Source organism: Neofelis nebulosa, chromosome 8 (assembly GCF_028018385.1).
Source record: "Neofelis nebulosa isolate mNeoNeb1 chromosome 8, mNeoNeb1.pri, whole genome shotgun sequence".
NCBI lineage: Eukaryota > Metazoa > Chordata > Mammalia > Carnivora > Felidae > Neofelis > Neofelis nebulosa.
In genome coordinates, this window is record NC_080789.1 from 61058224 (window position 1) to 61068893 (window position 10670).

The window sequence follows — 10670 nt, forward strand, 5'->3', positions numbered from 1 at the left end:
GTTCTCTAATTCTTATATCATTTGCCTTAGTTTCCTTCATTTTCTTCTGCTTCAGTATTCGCCACAATTTGTACTCTATATCACTGATTCACAGCTCTGCTTCATCCATCCTTGCTGCCCTGGCACCCATTTGAGATTGCATCTCTGGTATAACATTTTTAATTTTGTCCTGACTAGATTCTACATCTTTTATTTCCACAGAAAGGGATGCTATGCTTTCTTCAACCCCAGCTAGTATTTATATTATTGTGATTCTAAATTCTGGTTCAGGCATCTTCTTGTATCTGTGTTGGTCAAGTCCCTGGCTGTCATTGCTTCCTGTCCTTTCTTTTGGGTGAATTCCTTTGTTCCATCATTTTGGAGGAAGAAAAAGAATTAATAAAATAAATAATAAAAATAAAAAACAACACAAAAATAAATAAATAATGGATGCTAGATACTAGGTGTTTTTTGGTCTGGTTGTTGAAAGAAACTTGATAGAATAGAAGAAAAGGGGGAAAAAATGGAAAAATGAAAATGATGAAAATTTAAATAAATAATAAAATAGGACAAAATGAAATGATGAAAGTCAAATAAAATGGAAAAATGTTTCAAAAAAAGTAAAAAATAGAGTGGAGAAAAATGAAAGGTAAATATGTTTTATAAAAATGGAAAATAGAATTTTTTTTCTCTTTCTGTATTCAAGAATAAGAAAAGAAAAGAAAAAGAAAAAATTGAATAGATGGACCAGAAAACAAAATGGAATACCACTGAAATTACATCACTCCCCCTAGAAGTCAAATTCTGAAGCACTTTATAATCCATAAACTAGGCGTTCAGTGAGACTTGTGGTGTTTCTCTAGAGCACTGTTTACACCCTTGGATGGGGCTTGGTGTAACGGCTCCATTCTTCACTAGAGGGTGCTGCTTAGCCCACTAGGGTGGATCACTGTGGCACTGGTACATGTGTATGCACATACACAGAAAAGGTGAAAATCTCATCATACAACTACCTAGTCTCTGGTTTCAGAACTCTGTGCTCTCACCAACTGGCAATCAAGCACCCCTCCTTTGTCTCCCACCTCTATCCACTCTCTGCTTCTACCCTGTCAGGGACCAAGTCATCACCTTCCAGGCAGCACCTTCCTCCCAAGTTTATCTCAGATGGGGCTGCATTTCCAAACCCCTCACTTCTGAGGGCCCTGCATCTTCAACCCACTCAGACCCTCTTGGGGAGGGTCTCACCAAGCAATGACTAGTGCTGGGCCACCCCCAGGAATGCTCATGGAACCACACCATTGCAGATGCCCAGAGACTGAGACCAGTGCCAGCCCCCCCCCCCCTCTGAAAACTTTGTGGGATTGTGTAGCAGCAGCATTTCAGGGCTTATGGTACATCACATCAACATCTGGTGCCAGGCTTCACCACCTCATAACATCCTTGGTCTGTTGGGTGGGTCCTTGGCCTTTGGGGAGGCCACACAGCCTCTACCAAATGCTTTCACATCATGGGAGCCACTTCTCCCTGTGTGTCACAAGGACCCCTTGGACCTCACTGTTTGCTGCTGGAGACTCACTTTCCCACCAGAGCTCTACCAGGTTATCGAGCTGCAGAGTTTCAGACTCTGTGCTCCCCTGTTCATAAGAGTCTTAATGGTATCCAAATCCTCTCCTTTTACCTTTCTTTCTTTCTTTCTTTCTTTCTTTCTTTCTTTCTTGTTAATTCTTTTATGTGTTTTCCACTCTTTCTCTTTTTCTCCAGTTGCTTTCAGGGGGAGTGCCTTTCCTGTACTCTCCCCTCTCTCTCCATCCTCTCTCTGCAAGCAAAAACAGCTCCCTACCCTTCATGGCTTCTCTCTTCCCCAGTTCACCTCTCCCCACCATATACCTGGCAAGTTCTGTGGTTCAGGTTGTGCAGATCGTTGAGGTAACCTTCAGATCAGTTTTCTAGGTGTGCAAGATGGTTTGGTGTTGATGCTATTCCACCATCTTGCCCCTTCTCAAGATTTTATTCTTTAAATAATCTCTACATCCAACATGGGGCTCAAACTGACAAGATCAAGATCAAGAGTCATATGCTGTACTGACTGAACCAGCCAGATGCCCCAAATATCATTTTAATATAATCAATTTCAGGACACAAAATGTATTCTTTTTCTGCAAGATTCAAAACAGTTTAATTGATGTATCTTAACACTGAGCAGATATACCTTATGTTTTAGTTTTACACAATGTGAATTTATACATACTAAAAGTTAGCATCTGTCAAGTAAAGGCAGAAGCCAAAAAAAATGCACATCTTATGACAACAAAGAGGACACATGATGGAAAGTAGGAATTATTACCACCCAGCAATTATGCAGGTAAAAGATTTTAGTAAGTTCATTAACATATTAAATTAATTGGCAAACCCTCAGAAAACATCATTTCTTTTTAAAACTCTTAAACCTCTGAAACATAGAAAATGAATAAGACAATACAGGCATAGACAGGCTGTCTGGAGAGTTAAATATTTTTTAAAAATGATCTTAGGTGACAGCACATCTAAAGCTTTTATGGAAAATAATAACTTTAAACAGGAAAAGCAAACAAATCCTGAATAACACCCAGAGTTGTATTAGAACCAAAAATAAAAGAAAAATTAATAATAAACTTTGCCTCCCAAAACTTACCCTGAACGTTGGGCTATTCCCTTTTCTCACCCTTCAAGAAAAGAATAATCTGTGCAGGGAAGTGCAAAGTTATTTTAGAAATAACTAAGAACATGTACTAAAATGCAAATGGCTATACAATAGAAAGCTTATGAAATATATATACATATACAAAATTTATTTTATGTTAAATAAGTAAAAATGTGAATCTTAATTAGTATCCCAAAAATCTTTTTTTCACCAAGAGAAGAATATCTTTCACTGAAATTTTCCCTATTTCTTCCAATCATATTTAAAAACAAAAACCATGGTCTATAAAGGCAAATTTAAAAAATTCATTTTTATAATCATATTTTTTCAATTGATACAAAAAATGGTCTTTTCTACTGACATGAAGAAAACAGGAAACTTAGCAACTTGAACACTGTGAGCTGTAAACTTCAGAAACTGTCTTGGAAGCAATGACATATGACTCATTTATGCCTTAGCTTTCCTTTATTAGCATATCTACATACTATATTTATCTGTCCATTGCCTCTTTCACAGCAGGCTCTCCCTCCCACATCCATGTCCAAAAAAAAAAAGGCTCTGGCAGGTAACTGTAAAAAATGTGTCCAAGCCTGGTTCCTGCACTCAATGATCTCCTCAGCTCCAATATATCACTAACAAGAATGTCTGTCTTGGAACAACAGTTATGAGTCTAACTACATAGTGGGTAAGTGGATTTGACTTTAGTTTCCTGATTTCCGGCTTGGTCCGATATATAGGTTAATGTAAAGACTTCTACCATACATAGTCTCTAAGTAGAGACTTTTCCTACCTGATTGCTCATTGTTGAGACTCTCTGCGAGCAGTCATCTATTTCTTACCACTGTACTTTCATGGAATGAGTTACATTGTTTTTTCAAACAGACTTAACACAATACTATCATGAAGTGAAAATTAACTGATTTTATTTGATTACAAATTATTTATTAGATCAATTTGTAAAGAAATGAAGCTATACAAGTTTGCCCTTGTAAGACTATACCAAGTAAGCAGAAATGCAAAAGTGAAACACAGGAATGTGGAAAAACATCATGCAAATGTTAACTAAACAAATATATATTATATGTGTGGTAAGTATAATAGAAGCTAAGTAGGAAGACAGCAGAGAGAAGGAGGGAAATAAGAGGATAAAACCTTTATTGACAAAAACCTCTCCAAAGAAGTTGATTCTAACATTCACATTGTTGGTAAGATAAAATCCCTATAAATCTTTCCAAAACAAATATTAAATGCTTTAAATTGAAATATTATTTAGCAGTATTATAAAATAATGAACTTTTCATTCCAAATGTAATTTTGGTGAGAAATGTATCAGATATATATGTTGGTGGTCATGTTTTTAGAGGCTTTCAAAATGAATTTATGCCTGTATTTAATGTTCACACTGTAATAATTTTTCCAAGTGTTCAACATCGCTCATCATCAGGGAAATACAAATCAAAACCACAATGAGACACCACCTCACACCTGTCTGAATGACTAACATTAACAACTCAGGCAACAACAGATGTTGGCAACAATGCAGAGAAGAACACTTTTGCACTACTGGTGGGAATGAAAACTGGTGCAGCCAATCTGGAACCCAGTATGGAGGTTCCTCAAAAATGAAAATAGAACTACCCTATGACCCAGCAATTGCACTACTAGGTGTTTATCCGAGGGATACAGGTATGCTGTTTTGAAAGGGCACATGCACCCCAATGTTTATAGTAGCACTATCAACAATAGCCAAAGTGTGGAAAGAGCCCACATGTCCATTGATGAATGAATGGATAAAGAAGATATGGTATATATATACAATGGAGTATTACTTGGCAATCAAAAAGAATGAAATCTTGCCATTTGCAACTACGTGGATGGAACTGGAGGGTATTACGCTAAGTGAAATTAGTCGGAAAAAGACAAAAATCATCTGGCCTCACTCATATGAGGACTCAAACAGACAAAACAGATGAACATAAGGGAAGGGAAACAAAGATAATATAAAAACAGGGAGGGGACAAAACAGAAAAGACTCATAAATATAGAGAACAAACGGAGGGTTACTGGAGGGGTTATGGGAGGAGGGATGGGGTAAATGGGTAAAGGGCAGTATGGAATCTACTCCTGAAATCATTGTGGCACTATATGCTAATTAATTTGGATATAAATTTTAAAAAATTAAATATAAATTTAAATAATTAATTAATTAATTAATTAATTAAAATAACTAAAAACTATTTACATCCATCCACTTCCCAGGCTAACACAGCAAACACCAGACTAAAACAGAAACTCCCAGTTTTCTGCCCCCAAAAATATAGATCTCAAAAGACACATCAACTATACTGACTTTTCACACCACCAAAATTACACTATGGTTTTGTTTTGTTTCCTGGGGGTTTTGGGTCAGGTTTAGGGTTTTAAATTGCGAACAGTAAATTTCAGCCGCATGCTTTTATAAATTTGACAAGTCAAAATAAATAATATCTTCATGACTCCAAACATTTCCTGATGTACTTTTGTAGTCAATCCCTACTCCTCACCCACAGCCCTTGAAAAACCCACATTGTCCTATGGTTTTGTTTATTTTGTATTGTCACAGAACAAGAATCATATAGTTGGTAGCTTTTGAGTGTCCCTTTTTTCACCTTGAATGAACTTTTAAGATTCATCCATGTACTTGTATATATCATTGGCTTATTCCTTGTTTGCTGGAGTAGTAGGTCATTGCACAGATATACAGACTCACCAGTTGATGGAAATTATAAAACTTCAGGTTTCATATTTAGGAAGAAGTTGTTTTGAGTTGTCTTTTGTACTTCGTGAAATATGTAAGCTTCAGACTTTTGCTTAGAGAAGCCCATTTTTCTAGGACCAATTGTAGAAAACTAATGTGTTGTCATTGAATTCCCTTGGCACCTATTTCAAAAGTGGATTGAACAGGGGCATCTAGGTGACTCACTTAAGTGTCCAACTCCTGACCTGGGCTCAGGTCGTGAGTTTGTGAGTTCGAGCCCCACATCGGGCTCTGCACAGATAACGCAGAGCCTGCTTGGGATTCTCTCTACCTCTCTCTCTGCTCCTCCTCTGCTGACATTCTCTCTTTCCCTCTCTCAAAATAAACAAACAAACGTAAAAAACACAGAATCAAAAGTTATTTGAACATAGATAGACAGATAGGCTTATTTACACATATATATCAATATATATGTTTATTTTTGGACAGGTTATTTTGTCCCTTGATATATTTCTTTTTCATTTAACCAATACAATATTCATTTAATTAATATATTTCATAGCAGGTGTTTAATAATTTTACTGTAGAAAAATTCACAAAAAATGACTAGATGTGTAAATACCTTAAATTCATTATTTTTTAAATACTAAAAGATATTTATATTTGTAGTGTCAATAGACATTTCAGTGAGAGCTTACTATTCTTTATATATTGCTATATTTTATTTATTTTTGTTTAAGGGTTTTGGAGTGAAATTTATGAGATAGACACACCTATAATTTGTATTTTAATTTCTAAATTATAACTATGAGAGACTCATAAATACAGCTAGGAAATATTGTCTTTATGATCGTTCCTGGGTTTGTAACAATGGTCTCGTTTCTTTCTTAAATGTTTAGTAGTAAACACTAGTGGAGCCAATTACAAGAGAATCATTTTTCATGGGAAAATTGTTAATAAAAATGCAATTGTTTTAGTAGACATTTAAAAATGTATGTTTCTCCTTCATACATCACCCTGATCTCTTCAATTTTTTTTACTTTAACAAATCCTTAATTTTTGGTAAAAATATTGTTTATTATGCAGTTGAACCCTTGACCAGGAGTCGGGAACACAGAACTCTTATGTAGCCGAAAATCTGCATATAACTCATGACTCCCTAAAAATGAAACTGCTAATAGCTTACTGACAACCAGAGACTTACTAATAACCTAAACAGTTGGTTAACATACATTTTGTGTGTTATATGTATTATATGCTGTTTTCTTACAATTAAGTAAGCTAGAGAAAAGAAAATGTTATTAAGAAAATCATAAGGAAGGGACAGTACATCTACAGCACTGTACTGTATTTGTTGAAAAAAAAAATGTGCATGGAAGTGGACCCATGCAGCTCAAGTCCATGTTATTCAAGGGTCAACTGTATATATTTTTTAATATCAGGAGTATCTGTCTGTAGTGCTATCCCGTTTTCTTTCCTGATACTTGTGACTTAATGTTGCTGTTTTTCCACTGTTATATTGGTTAGGGTTTTACACATCTTACTAGTCTTTCTGAGAATCAATGTTAAGCCATGTGACAGCCTCACACCTGTCAGAATGGCTAAATGTGGGTGAGGATGCAGTTCTCCATGAAGGGACCTTCATGCACTGTTGGTGGGAATGCAAACTGGTGCGGCCTCTATGGAAAAGAGTATGGAGTTCCCTCAAAGAGTTAAAAATAGAACTACACTCTGATCTGGCAGTCACACTACTGGGTATTTACTCAAAAATACAAAAACATTAATTCAAAGACACACACCCTATGTGTATTGCAGCATTATTTACAACAGCCAAACTGTGGAAGTGGCCCAAGTGTCCATCGATAGATGAATGGATTAACAAGATGTGGCCTAAATATACAATGGAATATTATGCAGCCATAAAAAAGAATGAGATCTTGCCATTTGCAATGACATCAACGGAGCTAGAGAGGATAATGGAGATAGCAAGATGACTCAGTCAGAGAAAGACAGATACCATATGATTTCACGTATATGTGAAATTAAGGAAACAAAAATAAATAGCAAAGGAAAAAGGAAAGAGCTCTCTCCCTGGCATCTCACCGCTGCGTCGGTGCAGGGAAAACTGTGCATGAAAGGCAGAGATACAACTTACAGCACTGCCTCGTGGCCTCTGTGACTGAATCAGATGTTGAATCACTGCGGAAATACCCCAGCCCATTCTAGAGTCCAGGAAACTGAAGCTCGTAGAAGTTGAGTTATCTGTTCGAGCTCCCCCAGCTGGTGAGTGGGGAGCTGCTTTTGAAACTTGGACCTCTGAGGACTTGAGGGAAGATGGCGGCGTAGGAGGACGCTGGGCTCACCGCGCGTCCTGCTGATCACTTAGATTCCACCTACACCTGCCTAAAGAACCCAGAAAACCGCCAGAAGATTAGCAGAACGGAGTCTCCGGAGCCAAGCGCAGACGAGAGGCCCATGGAAGAGGGTAGGAAGGGCGGCGAGGCGGTGCGCGCCCCACGGACTGGCGGGAGGGAGCCGGGGTGGAGGGGCAGCCCGCCGGCCAAGCAGAGCCCCGAGTCTGGCTGGCAAAAGCGGAGGGGCCGGACGGACTGTGTTCCGACAGCAAGCGCGACTTAGCGTCTGGAAGGTCATAAGTTAACAGCTCTGCTCAGAAAGCGGGAAGGCTGGAGGACAAAGGGAGGGAGAGCTGCTGAGCCCCCGGATGGCAGAGCTCAGCTTGGCGGGGAACAAAGGCGCTCGCCAGCGCCATCTCCCCCGCCCATCCCCCGGCCAGAATCCCAAAGGGAACCAGTTCCTGCCAGGGAACTTGCTCGCTCCGCGCAAACACCCAACTCTGTGCTTCTGCGGAGCCAAACCTCCGGCAGCGGATCTGACTCCCTCCCGCTGCCACAGGGCCCCTCCTGAAGTGGATCACCTAAGGAGAAGCGAGCTAAGCCTGCCCCTCCTGCCCCCGTGCACCTTGCCTACCCACCCCAGCTAATACGCCAGACCCCCAGCACCACAAGCCTGGCAGTGTGCAAGTAGCCCAGACGGGCCACGCCACCCCACAGTGAATCCCGTCCCTAGGAGAGGGGAAGAGAAGGCACACACCAGTCTGACTGTGGCTCCAGCGGTGGGCTGGGGGCAGACATCAGGTCGGACTGCGGCCCCGCCCACCAACTCCAGTTATACACTACAGCATGGGGGAAGTGCCCTGCGGGTCCTCACCACTCCAGGGACTATCCAAAATGACCAAACGGAAGAATTCCCCTCAGAAGAATCTCCAGGAAATAACAACAGCTAATGAACTGATCAAAAAGGATTTAAATAATATAACAGAAAGTGAATTTAGAATAATAGTCATAAAATTAATCGCTGGGCTTGAAAACAGTATACAGGACAGCAGAGAATCTCTTGCCACAGAGATCAAGGGACTAAGGAACAGTCACGAGGAGCTGAAAAACGCTTTAAACGAAATGCAAAACAAAATGGAAACCACGACAGCTCGGATTGAAGAGGCAGAGGAGAGAATAGGTGAACTAGAAGATAAAGTTATGGAGAAAGAGGAAGCTGAAAGAAAGAGAGATAAAAAAATCCAGGAGTATGAGGGGAAAATTAGAGAACTAAGTGATACACTAAAAAGAAATAATATACGCATAATTGGTATCCCAGAGGAGGAAGAGAGAGGGAAAGGTGCTGAAGGGGTACTTGAAGAAATTATAGTTGAGAACTTCCCTGAACTGGGGAAGGAAACAGGCATTGAAATCCAAGAGGCACAGAGAACTCCCTTCAGACGTAACTTGAATCGATCTTCTGCACGACATATCATAGTGACACTGGCAAAATACAAGGATAAAGAGAAAATTCTGAAAGCAGCAAGGGGTAAACGTGCCCTCACATATAAAGGGAGACCTATAAGACTCGTGACTGATCTCTCCTTTGAAACCTGGCAGGCCAGAAAGGCTTGGCACGATATCTTCAGTGTGCTAAACAGAAAAAATATGCAGCCGAGAATCCTTTATCCAGCAAGTCTGTCATTTAGAATAGAAGGAGAGATAAAGGTCTTCCCAAACAAACAAAAACTGAAGGAATTCGTCACCACGAAACCAGCCCTACAAGAGATCCTAAGGGGGATCCTGTGAGACAAAGTACCAGAGACATCACTACAAGCATAAAACATACAGACATCACAATGACTCTAAACCCGTATCTTTCTATAATAACACTGAATGTAAATGGACTAAATGCCCCAACCAAAAGACATAGGGTATCAGAATGGATAAAAAAACAAGACCCATCTATTTGCTGTCTACAAGAGACTCATTTGAGATCTGAGGACACCTTTAGATTGAGAGTGAGGGGATGGAGAACTATTTATCATGCTACTGGAAGCCAAAAGAAAGCTGGAGTAGCCATACTTATATCAGACAAACTAGACTTTAAATTAAAGGCTGTAACAAGAGATGAAGAAGGGCATTATATAATAATTACAGGGTCTATCCATCAGGAAGAGCTAACAATCATAAATGTCTATGCGCCAAATACCGGAGCCCCCAAATATATAAAACAATTACTCTTAAACATAAGCAACCTTATTGATAAGAATGTGGTAATTGCAGGGGACTTTAACACTCCACTTACAGAAATGGATAGATCATCTAGACACACGGTCAATAAAGAAACAAGGGCCCTGAATGATACATTGGATCAGATAGACTTGACAGATATATTTAGAACTCTGCATCCCAAAGCAACAGAATATACTTTCTTCTCGAGTGCACATGGAACATTCTCCAAGATAGATCATATACTGGGTCACAAAACAGCCCTTCATAAGTTTACAAGAATTGAAATTATACCATGCATACTTTCAGACCACAATGCTATGAAGCTTGAAATCAACCACAGGAAAAAGGAAAGAGACACAGAGAGAGAGAAACCAAGAAGCAAACTCTTAATTACAGAGAACAAACTGATGGTTACCAGAGGGGAGGAGGGGAGGTGACTGGAGAGATCCTGGAAATAATGGAAGGGGATTAGAGAGTATACTTATCATGATAAGCATTGAATAAGGTACACGATTGAAGAGTCACTATATTGTACGCCTGAGACTAATATGACATGTATGTTAACTATACTGGAATTAAAATTAAAAACTTAATAAGACATACTAAAATAGCCAGTAGAAAAAAAAATGTTAAGCCATGTGAATATCCTATATTATCGATATTTTTCTGTTTCATGATTTTTTTCACCTGTAAATTTTACTCTCAT